Raw genomic sequence first — 12731 nt, 5'->3', positions numbered from 1 at the left:
CAGCTGACCATGGATACTACCCGCCGCTAGTCCCATGCTTCAGATACTTGTCCCATCTCTGCCCTGCCCCGCCCCGCCCCTCTCTTCTTTCCTACAACTACCCCCCCGCGCCCCCAGAGCCCCCAGGTCCCAGAGTAGGGAGTGAAGTGGCAGGTAGCAAGCAGAGGATTAAGTAGTTCCCAGTGTCTGGAACGAAAGTTTGTAAAGAAAGTACTGAACACAGACTTCCTGTGGTATCAAAAGGAAAATTTATGCATCGCCTTTGAGTTCAACTTCTCCATTAAAGCTTTTTCCCTATAATCTAGGGAGTTCTTATCTTGGTGACTTATGATGTTATGGAGGGGCTCATGCATGGAAAATGTCAATAGAAATAGTAACTCTGGAAGGGAAGGGCCTCTTAATTAGTCCCCATTTAGATTTTATGATGGCTTTGAGATCTGCTCATCCTGACAGTGCGCACTGTGGTTACATATTGTTCTAGCCTGAGGGAACCATAGGAAAATCCAGATTTATTGTACCTATCATACCAGCATATTTCATTTGCCATTATGAGCAGCCATCTCGCAATGATGCAGGAGTATTTATTACAGATTAAATTGTAGGACCTGGATGGTTTAGTGAGGTTCTTGAGGTATCATTTATGTCATTAACTGGCTCATTATCAGATCTGCAAATCTCCATTCTTTTCTGTGCCTTCTGTTTGAGAGCAGAGGCTCGGGGCTGGAGCACTTTTCAGGCTGCAGCGTATGGCGATGTGGGCATGAAGTTTAAACACAGACAAAGCCGGTTGCTTGCATTCCGTGTGTTGTTATTTACCCGATGACTGAAGGTTACGGCGTGCGCCGTTTTCGTGCTGTTTTCGGGGGAAGGTTGGACGAGAGAAGATTATATCAAATCGCTGCAGTCCTGGTGGTAGTCTGTGGAGGGGCAGAGGGGAGGAGGAGATGGAGAATTGCAACATCTAATAATGATGTACGGGGGTTTACGCACAGAGAGCAATACATGTTCGACTTTAATTAAGCTCCGGGTGCTGTTTGCCTTGTCATCTTTTAAATGTCCCCTCCGACTTCTCTTCAGCGAGATTTAACTCCAGGTCTGAACACCTGGAAGAGAGGAGCAGAAAGAGGGTGAAATTTAATTGTGGTTATTTAGCAAGTTAACGGCTAGTCGGAGTCGCTAGTCACTGCGAACGGGATGCATTGTGCTGGGTTCTGGGGTTTGGCTACCTGGGTGGATAAGAACCTTGGATTAATCCAGGCCTGATTCTTTTGATGAGCGGTATTTTAAGATAAAGGATACTTTTACACAGACCAGGCTGACGGGATTTTCAGAGGAGGCGGGTCCAGAGAAGAGCCTTCAAATACGACCAGTCTTCTTAGCTGTGGCTCAACTATTTGAATTTATCGTTTGGCTCAACTTGAGTGTCGTTCCTTGTTGGTATTTGCCCTATTTACTCTCCTATATTGCTTTTTCATAAAAGCAAGGCAATGGCATTTAGGTTTTTGTGTTCTTTGGTATTAAAATGCACTCCATGCACGCACAAGAGGTACATATAGGAGTACTGGGCTGAGTCCCAGAATTTCCAGGGGACAGGATCTGGCAGTTTAATTGTGGAGTTTAATTAATTCACTTGATATAATAGGTATAAAGAAAGAAAATTACAAATACAGACGGTTAGCATTTCTCAAAACTAGGAATTCCTTTTTTTTTTAATTTAGGGAAGCACGATTTAAGCCTGTTCTTTCAGATGATTTAGGTCGAATTTGCACGGGAATATCCTTATTCTACATTTTTGATGGTGTTTTCATTTTCATTTCAATTGACAGAGTCATATAACATTCAATTCCCTGTTGGCACTTTAAATTCCATATGAAGTGCACTTACCCCTAATCATATCTCTATGCATCCCTGCATATCTGGGAATGGCAAAAGCACACCCAGTATCTCGGGCTTATCCAAAAATGAGAGTTAATTCCTGGCATTGCATCCCTGTGGCTCTCCAAATTTACCCAGACACATAATTACCCTCTAAAACTGGGGGAGGGCACCTAGCTTTTTTTTTTTTTTTTTGTATAGAAGAATCAGTAATGTCTGAATGTACCGCAGAAAAGGAAGCTTCCCATTTTAACTTGTTGCTTGCAACTGAGAGTTAATGAAGCAATGTTGAAAGGTCAGAAGGAACCATTTTTACTTTTGCTCCTCCTAAGCAAGATAATTTAGAGATGTGATAACGATGTCATTCTAGTTATTTTGATAGTATGAGTTCCTGACGTGGAAATACCGTGAACTGCAGAATCCCAGAAAAAGCCAGTCATTTGTCCCCAGATAAGAATTTATGGTGGATACTGAATTTTCTGAGTAAAGAGAACCAGGCACTTTTGATTTTTTCAGTGGCTGCACGAATTATTGTTTTGAAATATATAGGAGGGAATATTAGAATTACCAGCTGTAAAGCGAAAAGGCAACAAAAAAAGAATTTGACTCCAGAACTTATTATTTATTTAGTTATTTCCTAATTTTCTCTAAAGGTTAAAGAATTCTTCATTATATTTGATTTCTGTATAATAGGAATATTTCAAATATCTCTTTGCAGGGAAATAGATTTTTGAATATCAAGAGGAGTTTTTCAGAAATTCAATATAGTCTAAGAAATATCACCCAAACCAAATTGCAAAGGATGCAAAATCCTAGTCATCTTTTTATAACCGTTAATGGGAATGTTAAAAATGCTCTTAAGTGAGTATTTATTTCAAGGACAGCTTTTACTAACAGCTGAGTGTCCTTGTGGAAACAGCTGATCAGAGAGTATCTCTAAAAATCATATAAGTATTGACATTTCAGAGTGGTTTTCCTAGGAATGACATTACCTTATATCGAAGCTCAGTTTAGATAAAATTCAAATTATATCTGTTATTTAAACAGCTATATCTTTACAAAGCTCATCTCTAGGCACAATTGCTTATAATATAATTTATACAATTCCCTTGATAAGTGTTTCAAACCTGCTTGAAAATGGATTGCAGTTATTCAAAAAAAAAAGTCCATAACTGCATTGATAGCCAGTTGAACAAAACTTAGTTCTAAACGAATTCTCTCTCAGATTCTCTGTGTATTATGGGCACTCTTAAATAAATAAAATCGGCCATGCTTTAAATATACCCCTTGAATTAAGAGATTCTCATTTGAGTCGTCTTTATAATGCTCCTCTCACCCACCTTGGTGGTGGGTCTTTTGCAATATAGTCTTAATATTGAACTTCCTCGTTAATATCCATTCCCATTTTTAGGTTTGTCTAGACTGTTCCTGTAGCTGTAGTACTCACTGGGTTGCCGTAGGAACAAGAGATCCGAGTAAATATGCTTATGGAGAAGAAATGACTACTAATTAAATGTGAATAGCATTTATAAATTGCCTAGTTCTCGCAAAATGCAGAGCATAATATGCTTTGATGTACTTCATTAGTAAAAGGCATCTATATTTTTTAACACATGTTGGCAGTGAAGACAAAATTTTAAAGCAAAAAATAATATTTTATATGGCGTAGTTCTCCTGAAGACTACAAATCCTATCATTTCATGCATATATCCTTTTACTGCATTTACATGGCAAATGAAGACATTTAGTTGGCCTGTGAAAGGGCTGAAAACCTCCATTATTTCCTCACCAAAGAATAATTCTTTTTATTGTTAAAAGTATAGCTCTAAGTTACATTATAGGCAAAAGGATGGGTGCTGTAATATCATCTGATAGAGAGGTAGTTTCGCATTCCATCAGTTACGTGGGACTTTAACATAGAGTGCTTGTCGAGGGAGAACTGTGCTAAGAGCAGCAAAGCAAGTTGTTTGGAGGTCTGGCTGCACCTGCTTCTTGCCCTTACAGGCATTTCCATCCCCTCAGTTTGGAAATAATTCCGTTGGAAACAGGCTTCTCCTCCTGGAGAATGCCACAGGTGTTCTCCTAGAGATTGGGTAGCTCATGATTCTCTCATCCCTCCTCTGTGCTCTGTCTCTTCACTTGGGGAAATAAGAGTTCTAAATTCTTTCAGAGCAGTTTGGTGAAGAGTTAGTCCCCAGAGCTCCCCAGTTTGAGATTATGGGAGAGTCCCGGTTGCGGTGCTGGGACGGCAGACTCATTACCTTCAATGGGCCTTGTGCTCTAGATTGTAAACTCATTGTGGGCAGGGACCGTGTCTACCAACTTTTATGTTGTACTTTCCAAGCACTTAACACGACTCTGCACACAGTAAGCATGCAATGTGATTGATTTATTGAGTGATCATTCATTTAATTGTATTTACTGAGTGCTTACTGTGTGCTGAGCACTGAACTAAGCTCATTTTAGGTTTGGTGCTAGGGGAAGCAACCTCCACAGTTTGACCATTTTTCTCAGATAACTTAGTCTCTGGGATCCCTATAGTGAGCCAGGCAGACTGAAAAGAGGGCAGATTCTGCTTCCTGAGAAATATTTCCCGGTGCGAGGGCATTATCAATCATCAGTCAATCGATGGTAAACAACGTGGAAAGAGCCCGGGCTTGGGAGTCAGAGATCATGGGTTCGAATCCCGGCTCTGCCACTTGTCAGCTGTGTGACTGTGGGCAAGTCACTTAACTTCTCTGTGCCTCAATTATCTCATCTGTAAAATGGGGATGAAGACTGGGAGCCTCATGTGGGACAACCTGATTACCCTGTATCTACCCCAGCTCTTAGAACAGTGCTCTGCACATAGTAAGCACTTAACAAATACCAACATCATTAACATCATCATCATTATTATTCTTTTATTGAGTGTTTACTGAATGCAGAGCACTTTACTGGGTACTTGGAGGAGGAGAATACAACAAAGTTGATCGACACAATCCCTGCCCACCAGGAGTTTTTAGCCCAAACAACCTCTGCAGTCAGGGTGACATGGAAAACCCGCATCCCAAGGGACTTTACTGACATTCAGATGTTGCCGCCAAGCTGGGCACCCTCATTTTGCTCTCCCCACAAGTGGAGAAGTCCCACACCTCAAATTTACGCTGCCACTCGGAAAATATATTTTAAATCTTCATTCGATCACTGAGGCAGAAACTGTGCTGTTTTCCAAGTCCTGGGGATTAAAGACCTGCTTGTGTGCCTGCACTGGGCTGGGCTTGGACAGTAGCTGAGCTGTGCGTGAAAAGCTTTTGAGAGCTAATCAAGGGAAAGGAAGATGTGCAGGGTCTTGGATATTTTAGCCACAGAGTGGAATACCTCATATGAAAACACAGTCAAACCGGGTTCTGGTATTTGAAAGCAGCAATCATTTGGGGATTGTGTCCAGAGTTCTGGATGCTTTGGCATGTATCTGGATCTTCCACTGGGGAGGGGCGGAAAGGCCAGAGAAAGGTAAGCAGGGCTCTACTTCCCACATCTGAGGGACAAATCACTTAACTTCTCTGTGCCTTAGTTCCTCAATTGTAAAATGGGGATTCAGCACCTGTTCTCCCTCCTACTTAGACGGTGAGCACCATGTGGGACAGGGACTGTGTCCAACCTAATTAACTTGTACCTACTGCCGTGCTTAGAACAGTGTTTGACACAAAGTATGTGTCAAACACCTACTCTCTCAGCCTTCCTGCCCCTCCTCCCCAAAAGGTTCCCCAAACCTACTGTGTCATGTCATTCTCCCACTGCCTCTACTGCCATGGGGCCCCTTCATACCACATTGTCTCCCACCACTACCCTCCCTCCCTACAAGCCATCATTCGTCCAGACCCTGCAGTGAGGCCCTAGTGATCGATATTGGTTCAACCATTGGGGGCTTGTATTTATATAGGCTGAGTACAAGTTAGAGGTCAACTTGAAAAATGTCACTGCAGCCCCTGGATTGTTTTGTCTCAAAGCTAATGTTTAAATGGCGCCTTCAGATCAGCATTAAGCATTTCCATCGATTTATGAGTTGCTCATGACAAAGATAACCTGCCCAAAAAAAGAGAAATTTTGCACTTAAAAATAATTGTACCTTGTAGAAAGACTAGAATGCCATGCAGATGAAGTGCCATTTTTGTTTGAATTACAGCCCAAATATATGTGTGTGTGTGTATATATATATATATATAATATGGTATTTGTTAAATGCTTTCTTTGTGTCAAACACTGTTCTAAGCATGGAGGTAGGTACAAGTTAATTAGGTTGGACTTAGTCCCTGTCTCACATGGGGCTCACTGCCTAAGAAGGAGGGAGAACAGGTATTGAATCCCCATTTGATAGTTGAAGTACTAAAGCACAGAGAAGTTAAGTGATCTGTCCATGGTCACACAGCAAGCAATTGGTAAAGCCGTGATTATAATCAAGGTCCTCTGATTCCCGGGTCCATGTTATCTCCACCTGACCGTACTGCTTCTCAAATATGATTCTGAATTCCATTGTATTCACTGTATTCATTTGAATTCCCACCGATCTGAGTTTTTTCTCTCTTCCATCCTTCTGCTCTTCTTTGGGTCATTTTATTTTATTTATCCTTTTTTTAAAAAAAATCTTTTTGTCTCCACCTCACTGGTGTGTGTGTGTGTGTGTGTGTGTGTGTTAACAACTGCTTCTCTCTCGTTCCCGCGCTTTACCCCTTTATTTACTGTGAACCTTGGGATCTCCCACCTGGCCTAATTAAGTATCAGACAGTTGCTAGTTTGATTCAGCTCCTTACTAAATCAATCAATCAGTGGTATTTATTGAGCACTGACTACTGTGCAGAGCACTCTAAATTCTTGGAAGAATACAATAGAGTTTGTAATATAATGGGGGGGAAAAGACATTAAAATAAATTCCAGATAATTGAAGCAACTAGACTGCAGTTTATAAATCTTGATGCATTTGCAAACTTGAGGCTTTAATGACATGATTGCCATTCACCCAGAGAAAGATTTCTCTTTTTAAAACTCACAAACCCTCCTGTGCTAACAGAAACTCTGGAGGTCTTGATATTTACATACCTGTGGTACTTTCCCCCAAATCTGTGTATTTTTACATTAAAAAAGCCTTGACTCACAAACCTATAAAGGGATGAAATTATTGATTTGGATTCAGAACAAACTTCAACAGGGTCACAATTTTATACTGGCTAATTGCAATGCCAATTCACTCCTAGAAAAATCAAGTTTATCTCTTACAGATGCATATGCAGTGTGCCATTACATTTACTGAAGTCAAAGCTCATGACACTAGGAGTTATAGTGCCTCATCTCCTAACACATAAGTGCAATAAGTACTTTTATTGCACTGTTCCCAGCCTTCTTTTTCTGATTATCCCCATCTCTCCTCAGAAATTTAACATTTCACGATTATGCTCTAGCCTACAGGAGACCCTAAACTTTGAACACATCTGCAGTCACAAAATAGTTTTAAGTCTTTGGTTAATTTGACTAGGTTTTTCTTCTATTTTCCTGTAAAAGCACATCCATAGATGTATACTGGAGTTTGGCTGACCCACCTTCCCACTCCCCAAACACACTGATTGTGTTGAATCCTAATGTTTGTGAAAACATCTGTTTTCCAGGTCAAGCTTCAGTCTCTTCTTTAGCCACTCATCAGTGCTAAAATAGTCTTTGATCAGAACTTTAAGTTAAATTGTGAAATGGGATCATCTATGGGTGTGTCATATTGCAAGGGTGTGATTGTGTTTATCATCACCGCCCCAAAGATGGCCACATTGGAGAACAAAGAGTCAATGTGCAAACAAACTCATCCATCCTACTCCAGAATGCTCATTAGTAGTATTTGTCAATCGCTGTAACAATTTTTTAAGAGCTCACTCTGTACCAAGCACTGTGCCATGCTGGGGTAGGTACAAGTTAAATTGGCCTGAGTCTCTGTCCCATGCAGGGCTCTCACTCTAAGTAGGAGGGAGAACAGGTTTTGAATTTCCATTTTACACATGAGAATTCTATGGAATGAACCATTTTTTAGTAGGGCCTGGTGTGAAAGCCCCTCTCAGTTAGCAGTTACCTAACACAGCTGTGGACTTGAATTCCTCAGATGACTGATGCTATTTTAAAGAGCTGTGAGCTTTCCCTGGTGAAGAAATTGCTCTGACTGGGTTAGTCCTGGCTCTATGACTTAAGAGTTTTGTGATTAGCTGAGCTGTGGAGGGTATTCCAGGGAGAGGTAGCCCTTACTCTTCCTAACCTGGGCAGTGGCAAACTCAGCAGAGACAGACTGGGCCTTGTAGCTATATTTGTCTCTAATTGAAAACTTCTCTTTGGCAACTTCCCCTCTGATGGCAATTTTATGTGGGGTAAATCTCCCCCCCCCCCAAAAAAAAAACATCAAGCCCCCTGAAATGTAGTAGGAAAAATCTCCCAAGGCTGGCATTCATCCCCTCTCCAGCCCCCTCCCCATCCTGAATTCCCAGTTTTGGCAGGTTGATGAAGTTTAATCATTACATTACCAGAATAGAGAGAGGGGGAAGAAGTGTTACACTTCCCCAAGGAAAGATGGGCCCAGAAGTTAAAAAGTAGCATAGCCTGATGAGAGAGGCTAATATCAAGTACCAAGGATTAGTATCAATTTGAATTACACTGGCTTCATGGCATAGGGTGGAGTTGGGAAAAGAAAGGTGGGACATCGAGATGTTCCCTCAGTGTACTCCCACTCCTAACCTGGCCTCCTCTCTACCCTCTGGAGGAGCAAATTAACTTTACGCACATGAATGGAAGATTTCTCTACAGTGTGGCAAGTGGGAGCTCCAGGAACAGTGGAAACAATGGTGACTCACCCAGTAAATTAAGAAACCATCAGGGCTGGGGATTATGGCAGAAGACGTGATGTCTCTCCCCACCCCAACTACCCCAGAAGCCAGCATTTTGATGCTTGTAGAGAAATTTCCCAGGTCCTCTAGGCTTTAAGCTCGTTGTGGGCTGGGAATGTGTCTGCCAACTCTTTTATATTGTACTCTCCCAGGTGCTTAGTACAGTGCTCTGCACAGAGTAAGCACTCAGTAAATACGATTGATTGATCCCCCACTTCACTAACTGCATCAGATTGTGTCATATGACTGGCAGGAGTTTCAAACAAATCAAATCCTGACTACAGGAACCAATCAGAGAACATGGCTAAACAATGAGTCGTAAATCAACCCGTTCAGTTGGATGAAGGATGATCAGATGGAGGCCCCCAGCGCATCAATAGGCAATTCACACCAGTAGAAAGAGCAGGGACCTGGGGGAGACAGAGGACCTGAATTCAAATTCCGGCTCTGCCATCTGCCTGCTGTGTGACCTTGGGTAGGTCATCTAACTTCTCTATGCCTCAATTACCTCATCTGATAATGCGGGTGCAGTACCTTGTCTCCCTCCTACTTAGACTGTGAGCACTGTGTTGGACAGGGACTGTGTCCACCCTGGTAATCTTGTATCTTCCCTAGCATTTGGTAAAATTCTTGGCACATAGGGCTAAGCAAAGTCCAAAATTATGATTATTCTTATTGTTAAAAGGCAGAAATAGTGGGTGGATCCAATGCAGCGTAGCATAGTGGGTAGAGTATGAGCCTGGGAGTCAGACAGTCACGGGTTCTAATCCCGGCACTGCCACTTATCTGCTGTGTGACCTTGGGCAAGTATCTTCACTTCTCTTTGCCTCAGTTACCTCACCCGTAAAATGGAGACTGATACTGCGAGCCCCACTTGGACAGGGACTCTGTCCAATTTGATTAACTTGGATCCACCCCAGTGCTTAGTACAGTGCCTGGCACATAGTAAGTGCTCAACAAGTGCCACAGTTGTAATTATTATTAACCGGGCTCTGTAGCCGAACTAGTTGAATGTAGAATTGACGTTCAAGACAGACTTTCTGCGGACCCGACGTTGTTTTGAATGCAGTGCAGGGAGAAATAGCTTCATGAAAGATCCTCGCTGTTCTGGAAGGCTAATGTTATAGGAAACTAATCAGAAGCTAGTGATTCTGCACATTTAAACCACAAATAAGCAAAGCACTTTGTTGCAGTATCTTCTTGGCCTATTTACTCATGGCTTGCTGAAATCGAAAACATTTTTAAGGTGTAAAATTATGCAAATCAAACAACAGTGTTGAAGAACCCTGGCCCCTGGAAACTTGACACTTCAAGCTGTCTTCCTCTAATGGCCTTGTATGGATGAATCTAGTCTTTGTCATTATTATGGAGGTGAGAAGTTCCTTGGGGTTCACTGGTGGTCAGTAATGTTCTGATCCCTCTGCTCTGAAATGAAAAGAAGGTTAATTGAGGGGACTGTGTACTGCCTTTGTTCAGAGATGACGCAAAATCCGAATAAAACAAATTCTCCTAATGTGGTTCATGAACTTGGAACTTGATCACTGTGTGCAAAGGGGAAAGAATCACCCCAAAATGGTCACCCTCCAAATCTCTATTCTGGAACTGCCTGAATAGCATTTGGCCACGCTAACTTCAATTTACTCATAGGTGGAATATTTCTTTTTCATCCACAAATTCCTCAGGACATGGCCTCTTCAACATGGCTGTCTTGGGGAGATTAGCTAGAGTAGATAGATTTTTCAGGTAATATAAAGCATTTACATATTCATTAAAATAATACAAATATGCCAGTTGAAGAAGTGAATAATTCAAATGAAGAATATTTGTCTGCATACTAAGGGAAAACATATTGTTTTAACTCTCAACCAAGGTCATTACAGGAAACGTAGGACCAATAGGTGTAATTATAGTATCATGAATACTTAAATTTCTTCATACTGAGCAAGCCATGAAAGATTATAGCTAATGAAATGATTTCTGCAGCATGACCTTTCAACTGGATAGCTCAGATCCTCTTGTCTTGGCAAGATGTGCTGCATCCCTGTGCACCTGACAGAAACAAAATGAGAAAATTGTCTGCTCTCTAAGATGATCACCTGGAAACTTGTGTATTTTTTAAAAAGAAGGCTTAAGGCACATTTCAGTACTCTTGCCATTTCTTTGAATTTCCTTTGTCTGATTGGTATCTAGATATAGTCTCGAATGTGAGATAGCCCAAGGAAAGAGTTGGAGTGGGAAGATGCTGAAAATTCCAAAAATGCAGGCGAGCCATGGAATCTTAATAAATTTTGTGATTTTTGTAAAGAATGTATTTTAAACTTATGGGAACATTCTTTCCCAGGGTTCTGGTCCTAAAATGAACCAGGAGAAACACTTTTTCTTCAGAAGTAAGTTGCCCACGCACGTGAAAGGCATTAGAATAGCAGTCATGCAATCCCTTCATTCACTGTCCCAAAATATGTCATTTTCTGGAGGAGTTGATTCTTCTCACCTGAGTGAGCAGTGCACCCCAAGAAAGCAGTTGATTCAGTGTGACTCACCCTCTGACCAGAATTGTTCCAAGAAATCAGATTTTCCTTCCGTGTCTATGGAGAGACCTTTCTCCTCTACACTCTACAAAAAGACCCGGTATCCAAGATGCTGACCCAGTTGTCTCAATACTCCAGCACATTCAACTTTGCCACTGAAATGCAGTTATTTCTAGGGAGGATGGAGGCAGCCAGGGATACTGCCTGAACTGTGGCTGGATCAGTCAATCAGTGGTATTTGTTGAGCACTAAATGTGTGCTATACTAAGCCTTTGGGAGAGTAAATTACAACAGAACTGGTAGACACTATTCCCTGCCCACAAGGAGCTTACAGCTAGGTCAGAGTAGGCCCCAGAACACCTATACTCTTATGGGTAATGAAGTCCTTGAAGAAGAATGGCATTTAGCAAAAGTAATATCAGTGGTTGAAATAAGATGTTTGGATCCTGTAGTTATTCTGACCAGCTCCTCTTGAAATCTAAGTGTGTGTGTGTGTGTGTGTGTGTGTGTGTGTGTGTGTGTGTGGTTACCAGCTTGGATGGGTTTCAGTAGGTAAGAATGAATTGTCTTAGGAAAATGCAATATAAAAACAGTCCTCTAGACTGTCAGCTCCTGATGGGAAGGGAACATATTTACTAACTCTGTATGATACTCTCCCAAGCACTTAGTACAGTGCTCTGCACATGGCAAGCACTAAATACCATTGATTATATGAAAAACATGTGCCAAACCGATTTCCCCTTCTGTAGTCCACCATGGTGGAGCTGTGATTCCCATTTTGAGCTTCTGATTCAGTCCTTGCCTTTAATTTAAGAAATTCAGAAACCCCTCTCTATAGTTTTATATAGTCTATGGATTGTATAGGATCCATGGATTGTATAGGATTTGTCCTCTGGGTTTCCCAATCCCTACAACCTCGTCCTTCCCTTTTCTCTTTTACAGCACATTCTATCAATCCAGTAAGAAAATGCTTACCAAAGAACAAACTTCCCTTTGTGTGGTATTGTTACATGTGGATAATCTTAAAAGCACTTTTCTTCCTGAATATTGTATATGACTAGTTCTGGAAATAGCCAATTGTCATAATGTACATCACTGTCACGTTTGGCTTATTTAAGAATCAACTGGCCTTGATTAACAATTTTCCTCAGAATTTCTAACCCAGATGACTCATGCATATTTGAAACATATGGTAAATATTTTACCAAAAAGTAAAGAATGACACCAAATTAAATTTCTTTAATTAAATTCTTTGCATTATGGTTTACTCAGATGCACATACCGATGCAATTTGTATAGAATGCTAACTACCGAAATTCATTTCCTTTTTTTTGTTATTGCTGTAAAAGTATGTTATCTTTTATATGTATCACAGCATTACTTATTATCGGCTTCACACACAGCACTTTGTCTTTGATTTACGCAAACAACTGTA

At 41.2% G+C, this 12731-nt stretch overlaps 1 long non-coding RNA gene across 1 annotated transcript; it reads right to left on the bottom strand.

Moving 5' to 3' along the window:
- Positions 1-9964: 9964 nt before the first annotated feature.
- Positions 9965-12492, bottom strand: LOC103171012. The gene is made up of 3 exons (XR_003761907.2): positions 12272-12492; positions 10758-10817; positions 9965-10193 (listed from the first exon to the last, which is right to left on the bottom strand). It is a non-coding gene; the product is annotated as an uncharacterized LOC103171012 (long non-coding RNA).
- Positions 12493-12731: the final 239 nt, after the last annotated feature.

Source organism: Ornithorhynchus anatinus, chromosome 9 (genome assembly GCF_004115215.2).
Source record: "Ornithorhynchus anatinus isolate Pmale09 chromosome 9, mOrnAna1.pri.v4, whole genome shotgun sequence".
In the NCBI taxonomy this organism is placed as follows: domain Eukaryota; kingdom Metazoa; phylum Chordata; class Mammalia; order Monotremata; family Ornithorhynchidae; genus Ornithorhynchus; species Ornithorhynchus anatinus.
This window is presented reverse-complemented; position numbering and strand designations above follow the sequence as displayed.